Source organism: Staurois parvus, unplaced genomic scaffold (genome assembly GCF_062004578.1).
Source record: "Staurois parvus isolate SC_StPar_1 unplaced genomic scaffold, SC_StPar_1.0 ptg000836l, whole genome shotgun sequence".
Classification (NCBI taxonomy): domain Eukaryota; kingdom Metazoa; phylum Chordata; class Amphibia; order Anura; family Ranidae; genus Staurois; species Staurois parvus.
The window spans coordinates 164,457-184,562 of record NW_028318632.1 but is presented as its reverse complement, the minus strand read 5'-3'; the positions used below and the strand labels follow the sequence as shown (position 1 = coordinate 184,562).

Sequence of the window (20,106 nt, the reverse complement as noted above, 5' to 3'; positions counted from 1 at the left end):
CCAGGAATTGGATTTGTCTTCCCCATTTCCTGCAGTCCAGGATTGATTCTACCTCATATTCTGCCTCCTCCCCAACTGTTATTGGCAGTGGAGGTGGTTCCAAATGGGTCATGAACAGCTGGCTTGAGCAGGGAGACATGGAAGACCGGATGAATCCTGTATGATTCGGGAAGGAATAGTTTGCATGCTACTGGGTTGATTTCCCTTTTGATTTGGAAGGGGCCAATGTATCTTGGACCCAATTTTCGTGATGGGCAAGGAAGTTGACAACCAAAACTTGTCTCCGACCTTTAGAGCAGGATTTCCCCTTTGTTTCTTGTCATAGTACTTTTTATAGTCTGTTAGCGATTGTTGTATGGACTCTTGGAGAGCTCGATAGTTGTCCTGTATCCTGAAAAGTCTGTCCTGTACTGCAGGTACTGAGGCTTTGAGTATGGTATCCGGAAGGCAGGAAGGGTGGAATCCATAATTAGCCCAGAATGGCGACTGATTCGCAGCAGAATGGATATAATTGTTGTAGGCAAATTCTGCCAACAGGAGTAGGGACGTCCAGTCATCCTAGGAAATGGTGGAGAAACATCGTAGATATTGTTCTAAAGTTTGGTTCATCCGCTCTGTTTGGCCATTACTTTGAGGGTGGTAAGCAGATGATAGGCAGAGTTCCACTTTCAGGGTTTTGCACAGGGCTCTCCAGAACCTGGAGGTAAATTGAACCCCTCAGTCAAAAACAATATTGCTGGGTAGTCCGTGTAGCCTCACAATCTCCTTGATAAAAGGCATGCGCTGTCTCAGGCGCAGACGGGGTACCTATCATTGGCACCACTATCACCACTAGGATGGTAGTAAACCCCTCAGAGGGCAGCAAGTCCACAATGAAGGCCATTGCAATCATTTCCCAGGGGCAATTAGGAATGGGCAGGGGTCTCAGTAGCCCCCATGCCATGATTTTGTCTCCCTTGCTGCGTAGGCACACTGTGCAGGATTTTACGTAGGCTCTGCAGTCCTGACTTAAGTTAGGCCACCAAAAGGACCGTTGGATTAGTTCCATAGTTTTACGGGCCAGCAAGTGGAATGTCCTGAAAACTTGGGATCTTACCTCCTGGAGTACAAAGATCTTATCCTGGTACCACAGAAAGCCATTCTGCCTCCTTAACGAGTCTGGTTTGTGTTCAGTGAAGCGTGCCGAGGCCTGTTCAATCGATGATCTTAGACTGGGTTGGATTAGCAAAAAATTTTGGGCAGATAGGATGGTGTCGGAGGGCGAAGGTTCAACTGAATCTGGGAACATACGGGATAGAGCGTCTGCCTTCCCATTCTTGGTTCCTAGGCGGTAGGTTATATGAAAATTTAATCTGGAGAAGTATAAGCCCATCTAGCTTGCCGGGGTCTTAGGCGTTTGGTGGATCTTAAATATTCTAGATTCTTATGATCTGTGAAGATCATAATCGGGTTACTAGCTCCTTCCAAAAAGGTACCTCCATTATTCGAAGGCCGTTTTGATCACCAGAAGTTCCCTAACGTCTGCGTTGTAGTGCTTTTCCGCTTGGCTTAGTTTCCTGGAACAAAAGGCTACCGGATGGAGCAGGGCTTTTGGACCTTGGCGTTCCGAGAGCACGGCTCCTGTAGCCAGCTCCGATGCATCCACCTCCAGAATGAAGGGAAGTGTTGGTTCCGGGTGTTGTAACACAGGAGCCGATGTAAATTGCTTCTTTAGTGGCTCGAAGGCTATTTTTGCTTCTGGACTCCAGAAAAAACGTGCATGCTGGTGGGTGAGTTGAGTGATCGGGGTGATAATGGTTGAAAAGCCTTGGATAAACGTCCGATAGAAGTTAGCAAAACCCACAAATCTTTGGACCCCTTATCAGCAGGTGCAGGCCACTCCAAGATGGCGGAGATTTTCTGAGGATCTATGGAGATTCCTTCAGTGGAAATGATGAGCCCCAGGAACTGAATAGACTTTTTCTCAAACTCGCACTTCTGCGCCTTAGCCATGCGTCCTCAGCGTAGTCAGTACCTTCTTAACATGGTCTTGGTGGATTTCCAGAGAGTTCGAGAAAATTAAGATGTCGTCCAGGTAGACGATCACGAAGAGATTGAGGTATTCCCTGAATATGTCGTTTACGAAGTGTTGGAATGTCGCAGGGGCGTTGCATAATCCAAACAGCATCACCAGGTCCTCGAAGTGCCCAAAGAGTGTTCTGAAGGCAGTTTTCCACTCACCGCCTTCCCTAATGCAAACTAAATTGTAGGCCCCTCGTAAATCTAGTTTAGTGAACACTTGGGCTGTCCGGAACCTCTGAAATAACTTGGGAACGAGAGGGAGTGGGTACCGATTCTTAATGATGATCTTGTTGAGCTCTCTATAGTCGATGCAGGGTCAGAGAGATTGATCCTTCTTCTCAACAAAGAAAATACCTGCCCCAGTAGGGGAGGAAGAAGGGTGGATGAATCCTTTGGCAAGGTTCTCGTCAATATATTGCCGGAGGGCTTCCAGCTCCAGTTCGGACAATGGGAAAATTTGTCCAAACGGTATTTCTGCCCCTGGAAGCAGTTCAATAGGGCAGTCGTAGGATCAATGAGAAGGCAAAGTGTCGGCCTTTTTCTTATCAAACACGTCCAGGAAACTGTGGTAGGCAGAGGGAACGTATTGACTGGCATCTGCAGTAGACCGAACTGAGAGGCACACAGGGACATTGGAGGGTATGGAGCTGCTGCAGTGTTGAAGGCAGTAACTCGATGGGAAGGTAATTTCTTTCCTGGGTTAGTCGATTTGTGGGTTGTGGGCTTGCAACCAAGGCATTCCTAGGATGGCTGGGAACATATGGGATCTAAGGACATGGAAAGCAGATGAATTCCTGGTGGCCGGAATCTGTTGTCGCTAGGATGGGAATGGTTTCCTGGGTAACGGGTCCTGAACTAGGGGTGGTGCTCTCTGCCAGTAATACATCCAGCCTTTGTTTTTTATGAAGCAGCGGACTTTCTAGGTTCTTGGCAAGGTTGATGTCCAAGAAGCAGCTACAGGCCCCTGAATCAACGATTGCCCGCAACTTGACTTCCATTCCAGCCACCTGTAATGACATGGGTGGTTAGGGTTCCAGACAGCTGGAGATATGAGGGATGAGGTTGGCTGGACTTACTTGGTCGCACAGGGCAGTTGCGTAAGAAATGGCCAATGGCCCCGCAGTAAAGACATAGGTTGCCTTGCCATCTGCGTGCTCTTTCCTCTGGAGTTAAAGCGGGTCAGAGAAGGCCGATTTGCATGGGTTCTACTTCCGAGGTGCCGATGGGCAGAGGAATAGTGACAGGAGCCATTGGTCTTAGAAACTTTGGTAGAACCCACGTAGGGCAAAAGGAATGGGTACGTACGGAACGTCTTTCCCGTAGCTGTCGATCTTATTGGGTAGCGAGCTGGATCAGGTCCTCCGGGAGGAGGGAGTTTCCACCCTAGCTAGTTCGTCCTTAAGGGATTCGGACAGGCCCAGACAGAACTGGTATTTTAGTGCTGCATCGTTCCACCCGGTGTCGGCTGACCAGTTGAGGAATTCCACAATGTAGTCCTCCACAGGCCGTCGGCCTTGTTGTAAAGCATGGAGAGCGGACTCAGCAGTGGAGGTCCTCTGGGATCATCATAGAGAGCCACCAAGGCTTTGAGAAATGTGATCACGGAGTTGAGTGCGGGGTTCTTTTGTTCTAGTAGGCTGTGTGCCCATGATTGAAGTTCATCACACAGAAGAGAGATGATGAACCCCACTTTAACCATCTCTAGTGAGAAGGTCCTTGGTTGCAATGCGAAATACAGTTTGCAAGCATTTTTAAAAGCTCGGAATTTGCGTTGGTCGCCTAGGAAGCATTCAGGGATGGGGACCCTGGGCTCTGAAGGTGGTAGTACTACAGTAGGTGTAGCAGTAGGAGGCGGACTGGTTGGTGCGACTATAGGGCTCGGACTAACCAACGGACTCTGGTCTGCAGATGTCATGGAAGTAGTAAACGAATGAAGGCGTCCTTTCAGCTATCCTTCCTGCAGTTCTTTAACTGCTTGAGTGAGGGCCGTCATCTGTTGCCACAGGGCCTCTAGTGCAGAAGCACCTCTCTCGGCCTCAGGCATATTGGCTGGTTGATACTAGTACGTACCTGGTGACAGAGGCCAGTGGAGAAAAGGCTTCCCTTGAGGCTAAGTTCCAGACTCCCCTGAAGGTGGGACAGCAGGAATCAGGCCCAGAGTAGCACAGGTTGCCTGTGGGAGTGCTTGTTTGGTGGTCCACCCAGGAGCACGGCTGATGCGCTGAGATGGGGTCTGCAGGCAGGGGCACCTGTGCGAGGTATGCAGGTCTTCCAGAGAACAGAGGATAACCAGTTTGAGCCAAGGTCGGATGCCAGGTGGAGATCGGAGCAGACGTAGTCAAAAGGGATAGCCGAGGTCATACACAGAGAGCAGGAGAGAACATCCGTTAGACAAGCCGGGGTCAGGTCAGGGTTAAACAGAGCAGACAGGTCCAGGAGCAAGCAGAATCGTTAACAGGAAATCACAAGTCAGAATAGCTGTGAACAGAAATTAAAGGGAGAGGTTTTTAGCAGAATGGACGAGGTTCAATATCACCAATTAAAACACTTTTTTGAGAGTCTCCCAAAACCGGTGAGAATTAGAAAGGAGTGGAATTCATTTGAAAGTTTATTAGATACACGGGGAGATGGGAGACACGGAGTTGCCAAAATATATAGAATCTTAACGGCACTAGACACTGACACAAAATTAACTTATGTAGAGAAATGGGGAAAAGATATGGGTAGGGAGATAGATGAGGAACAGCAGAGGAAAATGTTTAGATTAATTCACGAAAATATTAGTATGAGAGAAGTAGAATTAAATTATAAGTGCTTAGTTAGATGGCACATTACACCGATTGTGGAGCACAAGATGAACGGGGAGAACTCTCCACTATGTTGGAGAGGTTGTGGAGAAGTGGGTACACTATATCACATATGGTAGGAATGTTCAAAGATACAGGTGTTCTGGGGGAAAATCATCCATTTAATGAGGAAAATTACTAAGATCGATATTAGATTGGATCCAGAGTTATGTCTTCTTCACATCTCTGAGCTTACAGTGAGATCATATAAGGACTCAGGGATTTGGTACTTTCTGAGTGCAGCCAAAAGCTTGATCCCTAGGTTTTGGAAAAAAAGTGAGGTACCGACGGAAGAAGATTGGTTGATCAGAATGAATCAGTTATGTGAGATGGAAAGACTTTATTATACACACATAGACGGGATGGAGAAGTACTATAAAAAGTGGGGAAAATGGGATAGTGTTTTTTTTTTCTCTCTCTTGGATTAGAAAAGAAAAGGCAGAGTGGGTTGGAGGGGGGAGGGGGGATACGAGGATGGGTGTGGGAGGGGGGGGGTTCAGGAGGGAATTAGGGTTGTGGGAATTAAATAAATTATGAGGAATATAATTATCTTTTAATGAAGAAAATGTTTGTTAATTATATCTGATTGAAAACCAATAAATATTTATAAATAAAAAAAAAAAGAATAGCAAGTGAACGAAGGTACTAGGGAGCCAGAGATCAACCAGCACCTGAGAGTAGTGCAGGGTTTCCTTATAAAAGCCGTTGGCGCCACATTTGAGCCGATGTGAACATCTGCGGCCATGCAAGGTACTGGCAGGGGTGACGGGTCTCCTAACACCTCTGCCAAGGACAGAGCCCTGAGTACAAATGTACTAATGAGTACAGCGTACGTAGAAAAGGAGCATCAATAAATACCAACACAGAGGAAATAGAACAAATGATTGGCATGTATCTGAAGATGGGCCTAGTTCAAATGGCTGGAGTCCTTATGTATTGGGAAACAGACATGAAGAACACCCCTGTTTCAGATGTGATGTCACAGAACAGATTACAGTCTCTCTTGCAATCATTACATTTTGTAAACAATTTGACAGTGTCTGAGATGGAAAAAAAAGACAAACTTTGAAAACTCAGACCATGACTTCATGCATTCAGGGAGAAATGTCTGTAGGTGGTACCAGAAAAACACAACTGTATGGATGAAATGATGATTCCTTTTAGGGGGAAATTTAGCAGCATCAAGCAATACATGTGTGGCAAGCCATATCCATGGGGGTTCAAGGTGTGGGTAAGGACAGGCATCTCTGGCACACTGTGTGACTTTGATGTGACTTTGATGTGTGCCAATATGTTCCAGCCTAGCAGCTGCAATGTCTGTGAAACCGCAAAGGCTATTGCTCAGAATGTATGTAGAAAAGAGGAAATATATGCATTGTGACGTAATTGTTGATATATACACCATGTAAGATACTATTTTTATTTCAACATAGGATACAGCAAAGAAAAAAAGGAGGCAGTCTGACAAACACACAGATGAGCAGGCCATCAAGAGGCCGGATATAAAGCAAGGTACAGGCCAAACAAATAATAATATAAACTCAAGACCCAGAGTCTTGGGAAAGAGAAACAGATAAGCATTACAAGACAAATATATTGGACATAAGAAATTGTAACCTAGGAAGAACCTGGTGCTATCCCGTAGATGCTAGAGGTCTAGAAGAAACAGCCTGAAAACAGACAGCTGTCATGTACAGTAGGCCTCCATAGCCTAAGTAATATCAACAAAACTTGTCCCAAGAAAAAAAACAAAAAAGAGGCTGCAATGAGATAAGAAATATAAAAGAAAAAGGTCCAGCGAGTCAACTATTTAGTCACAGGCTCAGCTATAGCAGGAGGATATAAAAATAAAAAATACAGACATACAGAATCCCAAATAGTAGGGAGAAAGAGTAAAGCCAGAAAAAGAGGGAAGAGAGAAAAAGGAGAAGAGAAAGGAGAAAAGTCCCTGAGGGTGGCTCGGTATAGTGTAGGCGGAAAGAATAGAATAATTTACTATGGCAAAAGTACCAGCTCATCAAAGTCAGGGGGCGGCAGTATGTAATCCAAGGTTTCAAGGTTAATTTAAACTTTTTGAACAGATCTTTTTCCAGTGCTTTCATTTTGGTGTGCACAATGTCCCGGTACATTCTATGTTTAGTCTCTTTTACAATGGATTTTATTATAGCCAACACAACATCAAAGAAACAGTCAAAAGCAAGATCACTGACACAAAAGAACAAGATATACTGTTCTTCTGATGAAAGACATAACAAATGCATTGAGGTATTGACAAAGAGAGAAACTGAGTACATAATCACAATACATAAAGAGATGGAATGAAACCTTATAAATTGCATTAATAGCAAACAAATAAGGACCAATGAGCTAGTAGGTGAAGGCCAAAGATAATCACAAAAAAAAAAAAAAAAGGGAGAAACAAGGAAAGTAAAGACAAAGAAAGGGCTCCAGGGGATTGAGCCAGAAGAGTCTTATATCGACAGAAGTGTCTGGTCGAATCTTGACGGTTGGGCACCATCAATCCAGAGGCGCCAGATTGGCAGAAACTTTGGGTGGGTGTCCAACACCGTTAGCTTCTCATCAACCATTATAAAATTCATCCGGTTCTTGACGGCCTCGAAGCTAAGAAGAGGGGTTTTCCAAGCTCTCGCGATCATTAATTTGGTAGCCATAAATAGATGCAATGCCAGCTGCCACTCAGGACGAAGTAGGCCTACTAATGGTTTAAATAATAGTGCCTCGTATGGGTTGCGCTTAATATCTGTGTGAAACATAGTGCGGAGAAGGGCATAGACCCTAATCCATAGTCTGCACACCTTGGGGCAAGTCCACCAAATATGAGCCATGGTGCCTATTTGTTGACAACCCTGAAAACAAGTCGGGGACTATGAGGGGAGAAAACGAGCCAGCGTATAATACCATCTGTAAAGTACCTTATAGGCATTTTCTAAAATAATAACATTCCTCGAACATTTAGACAAATGCTTGAGTCATGATCCACCAGTCTTTCTGATCTAGATAACCCCGAGTTCTGATTGCCAGTGCTGATAAGAGCGAACTGGGGGTGCCCTGTAGGAAATAATAGCGGAGTAGACAAGAGAGATCAAGCCCGGAGCATGAGGCCTGTGTCTGCAAAGACTTTCGAAGGGGGTCAGCCTATAGGGTCCCAAATGGGTATGTAATAATGTATTAAGAAAGTGACGGAGTTAAAGGTAGCCAAAATGCTCCCTCAACGGGATATCAAAAGAAGAACGCAGAGTCTCAAAAGTAAGTATCAGAGTGGGAGTGAGCAAGGAGTGCACATCATAGAAGCCATGAGCCAGCCACATGCAAACTGTCCAGGATTGTCAAGACCCGGGGGAAACAATGGATTGTGGAGTAGACGCATCAAAGCATAAATGAGACCAGCGGAATATTTAATGGCATCTCAAAGTCGAAGCATGTGCGCTAATGTTGGACTAAGAGGCGAAGGGCGACAAACAGGGAGAAGTTATGGCAAAGAAGAAAGTGGCGTCGGGTGGGAGTCCATCAGATCCACAGTAGCACACACGGGAATATTGCGAAATGCGTGAAGATGGGCTAATGGAGCAATATTAGCCGCTAGATAGTAAGCATGAAGATTCGGGACAGACAACTCACCCTCGGTCTTATGGGCAAAAAAGATCCATTTATTAATTCTAGGGTGTGTGAAGCCCCAGATAAAAGACATAAGTTTCCGCTGATGAATGCAGAGGGACAGGGACCTGTAAAACCCAAAACACATAATAATTTAGGGAGATAAGTCATATGAATCGCATTAATTCTAGCAAACCACGAAAGCGGGAAATGAGCCCAGGAGGACAACTCCTTAAAGACAGAAGGGAAATTAGCCTGATAAAGTCCTTTGTAAGACTTTAGCCAATGAAAAGAGAACGAATGTCTCAGAGTTGCCAGCAGCGATGGGGAAAGGGTAATAGATATGGCTTTAGATTTAGCGGGGTTGACATGAAGGCCTGAAAGAACAGTGAAGGAGTCCAGAACCGTGAGTAGGTTGAGTAGAGTAACCCCCGGATTCGTAACTGACAATATATTGTCTGCATATAACGACAACTTATGCTGAGAACCGGCTGAGAACAGTGGCCAGTGGCCAGGTCAGGTATTAGGTTCGTCTCAAACAGGATAGAGGCGAGCGTACAAATCTTTGCCCAAAATGAACAAGCCAATGGACATTCCCACCAAATGTGCCAAAATGTACCCAAGTGAGGATAGCCACGAAAACAGAGTGCCAAACTGTTCGGAGCAAATTCTGTTGGGTACAAGATACCACTTGATCAGAACCTTATAATTAGCTTCCAATGCCACTACATTGGAGGAGGAGGATTTGGTGACCGGCAAGATGTCCCTCCAGTCATCTGGGTCGAACAGGCGGCCCAAATCCCTCTCCCATTTTGCAACATAAGAAGGTGTGTCACAATTCGTTTTTAAAAAAGAATCTGTTTATAAAAAGGGAGGAAACAAGGCCTCTGGCTTGTGGATCATTAAGGCATGTCCATTCAAATTTGGAAAGATGAGTCAACCCTCCATGAGTTGTGGTGTAAGAGGAGTAAAAGTGTATTATCTGTAGGTAGTGAAATCTCAGAACGCAGAAGGCCAAAGGAGTCGCAGAGAGTGGGGAAGGATAGAAAAGAGGACGTATTAACTGTCACGATTGCGGCGTCAGACCCCAGACCTTCTCACCAAACTCGTGACCGAAGGACTAGCCGGTCTAAAACCGCAATGTCACGTGCGTAACAATGCCACACCTAGCTGCACCCTGCACAACAATTTTCCAGCTAATTGGACCACAATTGATCTACCAGCAGCCTGAGCGATTGCTACTGGGTCAGGTTAATTACGCAATTAACCCTTCACACTGCCACCACCTCCTTTTTGTACAGAGAAAGAGGAAACTCGGCAATCTCAGCAATAAAACTATAATGGTTGAGGTAATCATCTGCATAACACGGTTATACAGAGGGTTAAACAAACAGTAGCGTTCTCTTTAGAGGCAGGAATTCGTAAATTGCAATAAAGCGCTATAGAAACAGTTCAACACTTTCAGAAGGAAAGATTTATTACTAAAAGGTCAAAAGGGTGCAATAAAAATATTTACAGAAAAGAGGTAACTAGTATATATATACATACTGTGGGGTTAGCTCAGGTGGGGGATCTCCTTCCCTGGGAAAAAAGGTAGACCGCACAGCAGGCTTTCGTCAAAATCTGACTGGTTGTCAGCTTTATTTAAAAGGTTTGCAGAAAATATCAAAATAAAGAAAACATCAAAATAAACCCTTGCCATCCAGGCACTAACTAAACAAAAGACGTTTCCTCTCTCAGAGGTGAAGGGCTTCTCCCTGTCACCAAAAACAAAACAAAAGCAAACCTTTTCTTGTAGGTATAGTACACACACAGCTCTCTCAGAATACCTCTCTGAGTCCCAGGCCATGAGCGACTCCTTGCTCCAGCCCTGCCCTTTTTATATCACCTGTTGGTGGTCATCAGTGGAGCCCAAACTCTGGTCCGGACCCACCTGCTTAACTGTGGCCCCGAAAACCCGGAGTAGACTCCACCTAAACTGTCAGGTATGAGCGTATGCGAGGTGACACATAGCGTCCCTCTATGACCTCGCCGTTCATCCTGTCACAATACATATACATACATACATACACACACATAGAGACCAACAGCACAGCCAAGAGATATCAGAGAGAGGTGAAAGGGTTAAGGTACTTTCCAAAGTCCTGGGTTAGCAGATCCAAGTTTCAGAGAAAAAGGGCACGGGTCTCCCCAGGCGGTATTGATGGTAAAATGGGAGACGTCTTCAACTCACTTCTCTTAGGCCTGACAGTCCAATTTGTAGTTCTCCAGCAGGGGGTGTGTCTCTGAAGTCAAGGACCAATACCCCGTGTAGGCGTGGAGGTCTGGGTGTCGACTTAAACTAGAGCCAAAATCTCATGTAGTTCATATTTGGGCTCATAACTTTTCCTATGCACAAGTGACATTCCACCCGCGGGTAGATTAATATGCAGACACGTCTGAGGATTGATTAGAGATTAAATATGTAATTCTATACTGAACGGTTCACGAGATCTATTTTTCTGCTTTCCTATGTATTCGAGACAAGGCAAGTGACCCAACAAATTGTTCGTCTTTTCTTAGCCAATCTGGCGATATGTCTGGTTTTTATGTACGTCTCCCATATTCCAAGAAATGAGACATAAGGGAAAAATGGATTGAAAAGTGTTTATCTGATTCTGTCACATACGCTGAGTTAGGTTTATTAGGTTGGAATCTCTTTCAACTCCTGGGAAAGCTTGCCTTATCTCTTACAAGGTGTTCCAATTTCCAGGTTCTTTGGACAGGGAGGCCCCTTGTGGGGCTTTATAGCTCCTATGACCCTTCTGTGACACACATACACACTGGCCAAATGTCGCTGGGACTCTCAGCAAGGGAGGGGGGAAGAATGAGAGAGAAATATATTTGTCAGGATGGTTAATCCCTTTGCCAAGATGGAGGTTGAAGCCAAAATGGTTGAACCGCGTGCATCTCTGGGTATATGCTGTTACATTGACTAGTTTTTATAGGCGTATAAGGCCCGTGGCAATCCAAACATGAAACGAGGTAGGACTTTCCCAAGCCAGATGAAAGGCAGGGTTTTTGAAAAAGGACAGCAATGGATTGTGAATGGATTGTAATCCGTATGTACCTTTGAATCTATCCCAGGTAGACAGAGAATGTTTAGTGATGGGGTTGTGAAGAGAGGTTCGATCTGCTGGATGAAACCATAACAGGTTAGCTACCGTCAGGGGGTCACAATCAACTGACTCTATGGAAACCCATACTGGGGTTTCACCAACAGCATGATACTTAAGCAATTGAGCTAATTGCACCACATAGTAGGAGAAGTGAGGTAAACCCAGCCCGCCACATGGTTTGGGGAGAAACAATGTGAAGCTAGGTATCCACGTTTTTTTCATGCCCCAAACATAAGACAAAGCTCTTCTCTGCAAAATACGAAGGAAGTAGGACGGGACAGAAATCGGCAAGACTCAAAAGAGATATAGTAATTTGGGTAAGATAACCATCTTAAGAACGTTAATCCTACCTATCCAAGAAATTGGAAGAGAGGACCAGCGAGTCCTTAAAGATACAGATGTGAGCATTGGGGGATGACTAACAGCAAAAAGGTCAGAATGAGAAGCTGTTAACTTGATACTCAAATAAAGATGATGTTGGGCCCAAGAAAAAGGTAAAGCTGCTTGGGTGAGCCGCAGCTCTTCCTCCAATAGTGATATGTTAAGGGCGGTCGATTTCTGAGCATTTACATAGAGACCCAAAAGAGAAGCAAATTGAGAGAGCATGGCTAGTAAGTTTGGCACTAAAATTTGCGGAGTGGAACAGAAGAATGTCATCTGCGAAAAGACACAATTTATGATGATGTCCTCCATGTTCGATCCCTCTAATTTTGGAATCCGAACGGATGTGCTGGGCTAAAGGTTCGATAAGAAGAGCGAATAATATAGGAGATAAGGGACAACCTTGACGTGTACCTCTGCTAATGGAAAGAGGGTCCGATTTATATCCAGCATACTTGAAATACTGTCAGGGTACTGTCCACGGCAGAAGTTCTGGAAGATCTGGCATTTCTGCCAGTGCTCTGCATGGCCGCAGAAGCACACATCAGCCTCAGTTTGGTGCCAGATGGCCTTCATAAGGAGGCTCATCACTTCCTCAAGTTGCTGGATGATCTCTAGCTCCCCGTGCCCTGTTCCCTGTTATTTTTACCTGTGATTTCCTGTTACCAACTTGGCTTGCTCCTGGACCTGTCTACTCTGCTTTACCCCTGATCTGACCTCGGCTGGGCTTACACATACTCTCTCTCTCGCTCCTCTGTGTATGACCTCGGCTATCCCATCTGACTACGTCTGCTCTGATTCCCACCTGGTACCTGACCTTGGCTTGAACCGACTACTCAGTAAACATCTAAATCCCAGAAGGGCTTGCATACCACGCACAAGCGCCTCCTGTCTGCAGACCTATCTCCATGCACCAGCTGTGCTTCTGAGTGGACCACCAACCAGCACTCCTACAGGTGACCTGTGCAACTTTGGGCCTGACTCCCGCTGTCCCACTCTCAGGGGAGTCTGGATGTCAGGGACCATCGCGACGCATGGGTCTACACATGCGTAGGCGTCTGTCAAGACGTGCAGGTAGCAGGGCACTAGGACCCAGGCGCACCTGTCGTCTTGACAGTACTAGGCAGGCACTGGGACCTAGGCGGCGCCTGTCAGGTGCAGGGCGGGCTACTTAAACCAGCCCTGCACAGACGCTTGTTGCTGAATGGTCTTTTGTATCCTGTTGCCTGTGTTGTGAGTACTCTGATCTGGATTGTCTGACCTTGTTGCCTTCTCCTGTCCTGACCCCTTGGCTTGCCTGACTCTGCTCCTGGATGTTCCCTTATAGATCTGATCTTTTGGTATTGACCCTGTGTGTGACCCGACTATCCTTTGCCTATCGTCTTGTACCTCACCGACCCGCTAGTTACTGACCCGGCTTGTTTGACTCTGACTTTGCTCATCCGTCCATCCATCCCTCAGGGATCCCTGGGCTCCCTCGAATCAGACTCTTAACCTGCTGGAGCCCTTGTCAGACTCCTCTACCTCTGGTAGAGATACCTAGCAGCTGCGACCTGGTCCCGGAGCGCTCCAAGTCCATCCCCACCATCAAGGGGCCCTGGTGAATAAGTGCTCCAGTACTTAGACTCCGCACTCTGGGGAGGCTCTATCAGGGGACTGATAGAGGTACTGTCAGGCGGTCCGTTACACTGGAACTTAGCCTCAAGGGAAGCCGTCTCTCCATTGGCCTCCATCACCAGGTACGTGATACATACTCTCGCGGAGAGTCGTAAAAGGCCGAAATTCAGCGAAGAAAGTAGGGACCAAAACCCCATTTTTGTAAGGTATATTGTAGATAGGACCACGACACAGTATTGAAAGCCTTTTTAATATCAAGTGATAGGAAGCAAGAGGGTATACATCGTGTATATAGTACAGGGCGGGGTAACTGTCCGTACCTGGACATTTGTTTACTTTCAAAACTTTGATGGCCAAAGCCACTTCAGTCTCAGTAATAGGAGAATCCAACTTGGAGCGATTGGCCTGTGAGAGCTCTGGAAATTTAATATGCGAAAAAAAGGCCTCTGCCTTCGAAACGTCCAACGCACAATCAGGTGAATACAGGAAACCTAGGTGAGATTGAAATGTATGCAAAATCTGGACCGGGTTGCTAGTATAGACATCTCGTGCCACCTTAAGTCTAATGGGCTTAGAAGGTGTATTCAGTGATCTGAGAGTGTGCGCAAGCAGAGAGTCTGGCTTGTTAGCTTGAAGATAAAATTTATGTTGGGAGCGTCTCACGAATGTATCTGCCGAGTCAGTTAAAAATAGGTCAAGTTCTAATCGGGCCTTGTCCAGTAGGGTTTTATTAGATGGGGATGGGTTGGCTTGGAAGGTTGTGTAGCAGGAGTTAAAGTCACATTCCAGTCTTTGAAGTAGAGATTTGCGATCTTTTTTAAGAAGGGCCATTTGACGAATAATAGCCCCACCACCAGCTTATGGGCTTCCTATAAAGTAAGAGGGAATACATCAAGTGTGGAATTATGCAATAAGTAGTCCTTAAGAGTTATCTCAACGTCTTCCCGATAGGGTGGGTTTTTAAGCAAAGATTCATTGAGGCACCAGGAGGTGTCTTGAGCTGCTGGCATAAAGGAAGCAACAGTGATCAGCACTGCACTATGATCCGACCAGGGGTTTTAATTCACGCCAGGAGTCAACTAAATTGTGTTTGGTAAGTAGATGGTTAAAGGAAGGCTTAGCAGGGCTAGTGAGCAGAGATGGAGATTTATCCAAAAAGGGCATTAAGACCTGATTAGAATCACTGCAAATTATGACTGTACTCAGCTTATGGGAGGCAACCACCTCAAATAGGTGAGAGAAAAAGGATGTAGGGCGCCTGTTGGGCGCATAATATGACACAATAGTGATATCCACATCCATGAGTTGGCCTGTGAGAATTAGATAATGGCCTTCTGGTTCTCTAACCTAAGCTGAGTAAAAGGAACTGAGCGATGAAATGCTATCAAAACACCACGTTGTTTAGTTATAGCAGACGCAGTAAAGACTTGGGGATATCTAGCATGAAAAAAAAAAAAAAAACACTTAGGAGTAGCTTGCCTTGAGACATGAGTTTCCTGAAGACAAATTATTTGGGCTTTCTTGGCTGCGAGGTAACAAAAAGCCTTGGAGCGTTTCTGGGGGATACTGAGTGCCTGAACATTCAGGGTTAGAATGTTCAAGGGGGCCATAATGGAAAAATGATTATTGTATACAGACTAAAAGGCAAAGCAGGGAATATAGATTAAGCAAGAAAAGCCAGAAAAAGGCAGAGAAGAATGAGAAACAAAAAAAAAAAAACAGTAGCATTCTACATGTAACATACATAAAAACTTTATAACCTGAGATGCGGGCCTATTGGAGGAAGAACCAGCCATCCTTCAAAGGCTCAAGTGATACTGTCGGATGCACACCAAAATAATGTGGGTACCCAAGGGTATCGACGTGGGGGCACAAGGGACAATCAACGCCAAAAATAACAATATTAAATATCCCAACATTATTGAACCCAATATAAGTGTTGCACCCCATTGCTCCCATATAGGGAGCAAGCCAAAAAGGTACAAAAAGCAGCAGACCCTGGCAACCACCAGAGACTGCAGAGCCAGTCAACAACATCAGCGAAAAACAGCTGAGGATGTAGGCCAGGCAGTAGGAAAAAGAAAACCCAGCTATAGCAATATAACTTAATAACCTAACATATTGTAGTGTGTGTCACATAGAAATTTGTTAGACTCTAAAGACACAGAGCACTAGAAGCCTAACATATCTCTAAGCAAAATGGCTAGGAAAAGCTGTCAGACCAGAGAATAGAGGAAGTCCGTTGTATAAATCCTCACATCCGGCGGTAAGATCTAAGTTTCTCTGAGAGGCCCATGGGGGGGAACAGGTAGGGAGGTAAGGGAAAATGGGCGGGGGTGTGGGGAGGGAAGGGGATAGTGGAAACACAATGGTTAGATCAATAAGCATTTGCTGTCAGTGATACTTGTCAACCATGGGCCTTTTTAAGTAGTGTAGAGGAAAAGCTGAAAGAATGTTGTTTGAAGGAGCAAAAAGTATACTTGCTCAGGACTCAAACCAATGAGGAGAGTAAAAGTCAGTGGTTGGTGGAATCAGCACCCTGTCAGGGAGGGAGATGGGAGAGCAAGGAGTCCATGAGTGAATAGGGATTGTGATCAGTCCATAGAGTCCTCCACAACAGGGGCCGGTGAAACAAAGCAGCCACGCTTGTAGGCATTTTGGTGGTTTCTTCCGACAGAAGCTTGAAGGTCTAAGATTGACTCCGGGATACCCCGGATACGCAAATTAGAGTGTCTGGCCCTTTTCTCATAGTCTTCCAGTCTAGTTTGAAGTTTTCTTCTCTGAGATGTTCAAATTCCGCCAGGCAGTCCTGTGTGTGCATTTCTAACTCATCCACCCTGTTTTCAAGTTCAGCTGTACGGTGGCCTAGCTCCCTTATTTCTCGGGTGAGGCTAACTGTAACGTGATCTGAAGTTTGCTTTAAGGCCCTATGAAGTATGAGCTCAATATGCTTAAGGAGAACCAGGGATACAGCATCCCCTGGGACTTGTGGTTTCCCATCTGATTCACCCTGGGAGTCTGGGGGAGATGTGGCACATTTACCTCTGTCCTCTGAAGGTGTTGCTGAAAGGACGGGAGCCAGCGCCATCTTGGCTGGAGCCCGGGCCAGAGCATCCTTAAGGGACTTTGTTTTAATCTTTGGTTTTGAGCCTCCCAAAACCATTCCGCTCGCTTCTAGGGTGGGTACCGGTCTCCGGTGTAACGTGGTAAGCAGCGGTGTGCTCAGAATCTGGGCCGTTGTCTCCATCCCGCTAGCCCATGGTCACTGCTACAATAGGGGGCCACAGGACCTCACTAATGGTGGATACTGGTGCACAATTTTCTGTAGTTACTCAACAGATAGCCCCCATCGCTGACAAACAAATTACTATTGTGGGAGCTACAGGAAATAAAATTAAAAAACCTTTTCTGACAAAAAGACTTTTCAACCTGGGTGGACATCAAGTCCAACATCAGTTTCTGTACATGCCAGACTGTCCTATTCCTTTGCTGGGCAGAGGCTTACTTGCTAAACTCAGAGCACATATATACTTCAAATCTGATGGTCAGGCTGTCCTACAACTCCCCCATCCCTCTAAGACCCCCATTATGGTTCTCAACATGCCCAAAGAGGAGGAATGGAGATTATTCACTCTGATAGAAGACCCACTCCCCTTCCCAGAGGATAACCCACCAAGACTAGCTAGACACATTCCACTGGACCTTTCTGAAATAAAGCCAGGAGCCACCCTGGTCAGTCTGAGACAGTACCCAGTTCCCCGCAAAGCTCTAACAGGGATTCAGAAGTATCTAGACAAATTCCCACAGTATGGGATGTTAAAGCCCTGTCAGTCACCCTGGAACACCCCCCTAGTTCTAGCACAGAAATCCTGAACAGCGGACTACCGCCCGGTTCAGGACCTAAGAGCTGCCAATCAGGCTGTGGTGACCGTTCATCCAGTGGTCCCGAACCCGTTCAATTTATTAGGGCTAATACCTGGAGAAGCCACTCATTTTACAGTTCTGGATCTGAAAGATGCCTTTTTCTGCCTCAGGGTGACCGAACAGTCCCAGAGCATCTTTGCCTTTCAATGGTAAGACTCAGACACTGTGAATAAGGGACAAGTGACCTGGACACGTCTACCCCAGGGGTTCAAAAACTCCGCCACCCTATTTGGAGCAGCCTTAACCCAAGACCTAAAGTCTTTCAGGTAAACCCTGAGAGCAGGGTCCTTCTTCAATATGTGAATGAGCTTCTAATTGCAGCCAAAAACAAAAAAAGGAGTGCCTCCAAGCTACAAATGAACTGCTGCAACTACTGTGGAAGGCAGGCTATAAGGTAACCAGGAAAAAGGCTGTTGTGCCAAGAGACTGAAAAATCTGGTATTTAGAGTATTACAAGGCCAGAGACAGTGGGGAGAGGGCAGGAAAGAGGCTGTTTGCCAAATCCCTACACCAACAACCAGGTGTCAAGTACGTGAGTTCCTGGGAGCAGCTGGATTCTGATGGCTATGGATACCAGACTTTGCCACAAAAGCCAAGTCCCTCTATGAATCTACAAAGGGGGGAGAGAGGGAGCCATTCCTATGGGAAAACAACAAGACCAAGCATTCCAAGACATTAAGACTTCCTTAATGTAAGCCCCCGCCCTCACCCTACCGGAAAGTAAAAAACCCTATTATCTGTATGTCAGTGAGAAGCAGGGGATAGCAGTGGGAGTGTTGACACAATACTTTGGGTCATGGCAATGCACGGTGGCGTACCTTTCCAAACAACTGGACACTGTAGCTCATGGTTGGCCACCTTGCCTGTGGGCTATCGCAGCAACAGCCCTCTTGGTGGCCGAAGCTGACAAGTTGTCACTGGGTCAAGAGATCTATGTCCGAGTGCCATACCACATTCAGGCATTGATGGATTATAAGGGAAACAACTGGTTCACTAACAGCTGGATGGTCAAATACCAGGCCATGCTGTGTGAAAATCCTCAAATCCATTTAGAGACTGTTAACACCCTGGACTCCGCCACCCTGCTCCCCACCTCAAAAGAACCCCTAATACAGGACTACCTCCAGGTAATGGATGAAGTCTACGCAAGTTGGCCAGACTTGAGAGACAGCCCCTTGGGAAAGCTAGACATTGAATATTACACTGATGGCAGTTTTGTAAAAGATGAGATCCGCTATGCCAGCTATGCAATGGTTACACAGGAGACAGTGAGAGGCAGTAGCCTTACCACAGGGAACCTCTGCACAGAAAGCGGAAATGATTGCCCTAACCCAAGCATTACAACTAGCTGCAGGCTAAAGACTGAATGTTTATGTGAACTCTATGCTTTCTTGACTGTTCATGCTCATGGAGCCCTGTATAGGGAAAGAGGACTTATCACATCCGGGGGGAAGAGCATCATGTATGGGACAGAAATACTAGAACTACAAAAGGGAGACTCCCAGGTGGCCAAAGGCAACAGAAAAGCAGATCAAGCAGCCAGGGAGGCAGCACTCCAGCGGTCCCCACAACAGATTATGGCCCCTCTGTTCCCAGTACCACTCTCTGAATGGGACCCAATCTATACAAAGGCAAAACAAGAATGGATAGAGACTGAACCTGGAAAGTACAGGGAAGACCAGTGGTATCAACTGCAAGATGGAAGAATTGTCATTCCAGCTGCTGTAGCAACTGAATTAGTGACAGAATTCCACAAGGGAACACACAGGCAAAACAGCCATTGAAAAGGCTCTAGAGACATTTTTACATTCCCTGACTACCCACGCTAGCCCAAGCAGCAGCCAATAGATGCGTGGAATGCACCAGAAACAACCCAAGACAAAGGCCTGTATGAACTCCTGGAGTACAAGCAGTAGGGACCTCACCAATGGAAGAATTAATGGTTGACTTCACTATTATGCCCCCCTCAGGAGGATGTAAATATCTGCTGGTGGCCGTCTGCACCTATTCGGGCTGGGTGGAAGCCTGGCCTACACGAACTAAAACTACCAGAGAAGTGGTCAAATGCCTAATACAGGAAATTATCCCCAGATATGGCATTCCCTCCTCCATAAGCTCACACAATGGTCCCGCCTTTGTTCAAAAGTGCCTACAGGAATTAGCAACCGCACTCAAGATTACTTGGAAACTACACACTGCATACAGGCCTCAAAGTTCTGGAAAAGTGGCAAAACTCAGGAAACCCAAATAAAGTGGACCTTGATGCTGCCCATTGCCTTGCTGAGAATCCGGAGTACTCCAACAAAGAGGACAAATTTGTCCCCTTTTGAAGTACTATATGGTAGGCCCCCACCCATCAGTAGAGGTATAAAGAGAGACTTACACCAAAAATTGGGGGAGAATATGCACTGGGAGATGCAGTCTGGGTAAAGGAGTGGAGCGTAACCCCTTTAGGGCCCAGATGGAGAGGTCCTTACCAAAAATTGGGGGAGAATATGCACTGG

General features: G+C 46.0%; 1 protein-coding gene and 1 pseudogene across 1 annotated transcript in view; one reads left to right on the top strand and one right to left on the bottom strand.

The window, feature by feature from the left end:
• Positions 1 to 20,106, bottom strand: part of ANKAR (ankyrin and armadillo repeat containing) — a 282,038-nt gene that overhangs the window by 249,812 nt on the left and 12,120 nt on the right. The window lies entirely within an intron of this gene.
• LOC149443724 (uncharacterized) lies at positions 16,937 to 19,386 on the top strand (annotated as a pseudogene).